A 5,532-nucleotide genomic window follows, 5' to 3' on the forward strand; every position below is an offset into this window, starting at 1 on the left:
GGCTCCCTCTCTCTTCCACCGAGCGGAGCCCCGTCGCCACCGACGCCGTTCGCCGCGGCCACAACCACCGCCTCGTCTCCCCGACGCCTCCCAAAGCTCTGCCTCGACCTACTCTTCCTACCCACCGCTCCAAGCAACACCAGGAGCCCTGCAGTGACGCCATTGCCGCCATCTTCACCGACGGGCATCGAAGATCGCCGGCCCGATTCGCCGTCTCCGTCGCCTCCCCGAGCACGCCGACCCTCTCTTCGAACTCACCGTGAGCCCCTGAGCATTTCCCCTCTGCCCCCCTGCTTGCTCCCGCCCTCTAGCCGTAGCCCCGAGGTCACCCGAGGCCGCCGTCCGCCATGGCCGGCAAGCCCGCGTTCCCGAGCCTCTCCTGCTCGCACCAGGGGCACTGACACGCTCCTGGCGCCTCCAGGAGGATGCCTCTCCACTCCGTTTGCTCGCTCGCGCGCTGCAGCCGCGTCCCTGCCCCAGCCCGAACTCCGGCCACCGCGGAAGTGCTCGCCGCGGTCGTCTCCGGCCACCCCGCGGCCCCTCGTGCAGCCAGCTAGGTGCGGCCGTGTACGGGCTACCTTCTGGTGGCCTTCGCGCGTCCAGCCGCCGCCCGTAGCGCAACCCCGATGAACATCCGCCGCGTCTCGGGTCGCCGCCGGCCGAACTCCGGTGGCCAGTGACATGGCGCTGTCATTAGCCACTAATGACGCACTAACCAACCCCCTAGGCCACTGACAGTGGGCCCCACCCCTGGTCAAACCCCAGTCAGCGCTGGGTTTGACCGGGATTAGGTCCTGTGTCACTGACATGTGGCCCCCACACGTCAGGTTTGACCCGAGCCAGCCCAGTTGACTCTGCTGACGTCACAGTGACGTGGTGCTGACGCCATAATTCATTCTGGATTTATTATTATTCAAGAAATTCAGAAAATGCCCTAAGCTTCAATAAATCATAGAAATTCAACCGTAACTCCAAATTAAATAATTCATATATGAAAAATTATCAGAAAAATTCAAGGAATCCATCTGTACCATTTTCATGCATGTTAGAACAACTTATAGCTGCTGTTTAGCACAAATCAATTAAATGGCATTTGGAATAATCACATATGGAGTTTGAATTTGAATCTTGCATTCAAACCAACTCCATTTAATCTGTTGCTAGTTGCATTAGCTCAAAACACATTCATATTGCCATGTCATGAGCATGCATCATATTGTGCATTGCATTGATTGTATTTCTTCTTTGTTGCCGGTATCTGTTCGCTCCCGGTAGAGGATGTTCCGACGTTGTGATCGTTGACACTAATGAAGACTCAATGTTATCTTCAGAAGTGCCAGGCAAGCAAAACCCCCTTGTTCATTCCGATAAAATCCCACTCTCTCGCTCCTGCTCTCTTTTACTGCATTAGGACAACAACGACATATTTGTTACTTGTTGCGGTAGCTGAACCCCTTTATCCTTTGCATGACCTGTCATTGCCACAGTAAATAGATGAAACCCACTAGCATGAGTAGGAGTTGTTTGAGCCCTGTTGTGCCTACTCATTCATGCTTGTTTGTCATGCCTACTACTGCTTAGAGTTGTGTCAGGTCTGATTCACCCGGGATGAATCAGAGGTGTGTGAACATGTCCTACTGTGTGTGAGCTAAGTGTGTGAACACGATTTGGTAAAAGGTATCGGTGAGAGGCCATGTAGGAGTACATGGTGGGTTGTCTCATTGCAGCCGTCCTCAGGAACTGAGTTCTGTGTTTGTGATCCATGATTCAGCTACTACCATACATTGGGCCCTGAAATATGACCCCACTCGACTTCTTATTCACCCTAGTCCTCTGTCCAGGAGTTGCAAGTAGTTTCTGGTGTTTGGAGCCTACTGGAGGCCGTGGACAGCGCTGACCGTAGGGGTGGGCTGTGATGCGGTAGGTACGTGGCACGGTGTACCGGATGCCCGTTTGGTATCTCGGGAACCTTGTTCACATCGTTTGGGGCTGTGAGCGAAACTCCGGCCGGATCTCCTCATGGATGGAACCCGAATAGGCAATAAACCTGGACTAGAGACTTGAGTGTTTAGGTAGGTCGTGGTCTACACCCACGTCGGCTTTCGCTTGAAGTCTGCCGAGCACATGTTGTGTGCAGACGCTAAGTGGTGGAAACATGTATGAAGAAGTACACCCCTGCAGGGTTAACATCATCTATTCGAATAGCCGTGTCCGCGGAAAAGGACTTCTGGGTTGCTTATATCAGTTCATAGACAAGTGAAAGTGGATACTCTAAAATACGCAAGATAAGCGTGAGTGCTATGGATGGCATTCTCGTAGGGAGACGGGAGCGGATCCATAGTGGTGTATTGATATGGTGAATATGTGGACTCGTGTGCGCCACCTCAAAAGAGTTACTTGCAGTCGTAGTTCAGGATAGCCACTGAGTCAAAGCTGGCTTGCTGCAGTTAAACCCCACCATCCCTTTGTGATAATGATGCATATGTAGTTAGTTCTGATGTAAGTCTTGCTGGGTACATTTGTACTCACGTTTGCCTATTTTATGTTTTTGCAGAGAGACTTCGGTCTCGCTAGTTGTTCCGCGTGGACTTCGACGTTTAGCTTGATACCTCAGCTACGATCTTGTGCCCTCGGCAGGATCTGATAGATAGTCAGGCTTCTCAGCCTTTTTTCAGTTATAGATGTCTGTACCCAGACATGATAGCTTCCGCTTGTGCTTTGATTTGTATGCTCTGATTGTTGGGTCATGAGACCCATGTTTGTAATATCTCGCTCCTCGGAGCCTATTGAATAAATTACTTGAGTCGTAGAGTCATGTTGTGATGCCATGTTGTATTTGCACATATCGAGCAGATTGTGTGTATGTTATTGAAATGCTTGGTATGTGTGGGATCTGACCATCTAGTTGTTTATCTTTAGTAGCCTCTCTTACGGGGAAATGTCTCCTAGTGTTTCACTGAGCCATGGTAGCTTGCTACTGCTCCGGAACACTTAGGCTGGCCGGCATGTGTCCTTCTTCGTTCCTGTGTCTGTCCCTTCGGGGAAATGTCACGCAATGAATACCGAAGTCCTGTTAGCCCGCTACAGCCCGGTTCACCGGAGTCCTGCTAGCCCAGTGCTACAGCCTGGATTCACTCGCTGATGACCGACACGTTCGATGCTGGGTCATGGATGCCTGTCCCTGTAAGTCTGTGCCACTTTGGGTTTACTACTAGCCATGTCAGCCTGGGCTCCTTATCATATGGATGCTAGCGACACTGTCATATACGTGTGCCAAAAGGCGCAAACGGTCCCGGGCAAAGGTAAGGCGACACCCGTGGGAATACCGTGCGTGATGCCGCAAAGTGATATGAGGTGTTACATGCTAGATCGATGTGGCATTGAGTCGGGGTCCTGACACATACACCCACCATTACCTTCCTCAAAACAGCCACCATACCTACCTATTATGGAAAGGACACTGCAAGATTGAACCCAAAACTAAGCACTTCTCCCATTGCAAGAAAGATGAATCTAGTAGGCCAAAACAAACTGATAATTCGAAGAGACTTGCAAAGATAACCAATCATACATAAAAGCATTCAGAGGAGATTCAAATATTTCTCATAGATAAACTTGATCATAAACCCACAATTCATCGGATCTCGACAAACACACCGCAAAAAGAGTTACATCGAATAGATCTCCAAGAAGATTGCGGAGAACTTTGTATTGAGAATCAAAGAGAGAGAAGAAGCCATCTAGCTATTAACTATGGACCCGAAGGTCTGAAGTAAACTACTCACAACTCATCAGAGAGGCTATGGTGTTGATGTAGAAGCCCTCAGTGATTGATTCCCCCTCTGGCGGATCGCCGGAAAAGGCCCCAAGATGGGATCTCACGGGTACAGAAGGTTGCGGCGGTGGAAATAGGGTTTCATGGTGCTCCTGGATGTTTTCAGGGTATGTGAATATATATAGGCGAAGGAAGTCGGTCAGGGGAGCCACGAGGGGCCCACGAGGGTGGGGGGCGCCCACCCCCCTAGGGCATGCCTCCCTGCCTCGTGGCTTCCTCGATTGCTTCTTGATGTCTACTCCGAGTCTCCTGGATTGCGTTTGTTCCAAAAATAACTCTCCCGAAGGTTTCATTCCGTTTGGACTCCGTTTGATATTCCTTTTCTGCGAAACACTGAAATAGGCAAAAAAACAGCAATTTGGGCTGGGTCTCCAGTTAATAGGTTAGTCCCAAAAATAATATAAAAGTGTATAGTAAAGCCCATAAACATCCAAAACGGGTAATATAATAGCATGGAACAATAAAAAATTATAGATACGTTGGAGACGTATCAAGAAGCCACTAGTGAAACCTATGGCCCCGGGTCTCTTTTCTATTATATTGCATCTCTTTTCCATTACACCGCATCTCTTTAAATCTCGTTTACTAATTTGCAATCTTTACTCTCCAATCTATACAATAGAAATACCAAAAATATTTACTTTACTATTTTATTATATCTCACTTTTGCGAGTGACCGTGAAGCGATTGACAACCCCTTTATCACGTTGGTTGCAAGGTTCTTGATTGTTTGTGCAGGTACTAGGTGACTTGTGCGTCGTCTCCTACTGGATTGATACCTTGGTTTTCAAAACCGAGGGAAATACTTACTCTACTTTGCTGCATCACCCTTTCTCTTCAAGGGAAAAACTAACACAAGCTCAAGAGGTAGAAATTGGCCGCGGCTCGGCTTGCTGGAATCTTTGGTACGGTCCGCTATATACCTCTCCTAAGATGATAGAAGGAGGAGGAAAATGACGATTCTTGTTTATGCTTAGGCATGAAGTGATGAATATACCTATTTGATGATGGAGCAGGCTCATCGGCGCTCCCGATCCCCTTTCGTTTCATGTGCTCACCACGCGTCAGAGCCGTTTTCCTTTTAACTGCCCGAGCTTGAGTACGGCTCGTGGAGCGCTGTTCCTGTGCAACACAGTCTAGAGCGCAGGGTAAAAGTTATGAGCGGAAGTGTTTCCCTTTTTTAAATGATTTCTGAACACTTACTTGTACGAAGGGATAGAGATCGGGGTAATCGTCCATAACGGCCACCTCCGAGCCATCAATGCTCGCATGGTAATAAACTCCGTCTTCAAATTCTACAAATATATCCGGATTCTCATGAAATCTGGGGTCTTCCTAGCGAGCATGGTCCTCTGGTTGAGGAGGGGGGCAATAGATGTTCTCGACTACCTTCCTCCATGACTGTTTTGAAGCAACCAGAGTATTCAGTTAATGCATAGCAGTAATAAAAAAGGTGTTGTATGACTAAACTTACCCAGTCGATGGGGTTGTACATGGAGAAACCTTCTCGGCAATTTAAACGGGCGAAGTCTTCTTCCTCTCCCTTATAAAGATCCACCAGCATGGCAGCCAATGCAGCTTGGTTATCCGGACACTTTCGCGTATAGCGAGACGCGTCGTCCTCCCTATTGTAGTTCCATAAAGGACCCACTCCGGACTGAAGAGGCTGGATACCACTTTATCGCAATAGCCATGAC

This window comes from Triticum dicoccoides, chromosome 2B, assembly GCF_002162155.2.
Source record: "Triticum dicoccoides isolate Atlit2015 ecotype Zavitan chromosome 2B, WEW_v2.0, whole genome shotgun sequence".
Lineage (NCBI taxonomy): Eukaryota > Viridiplantae > Streptophyta > Magnoliopsida > Poales > Poaceae > Triticum > Triticum dicoccoides.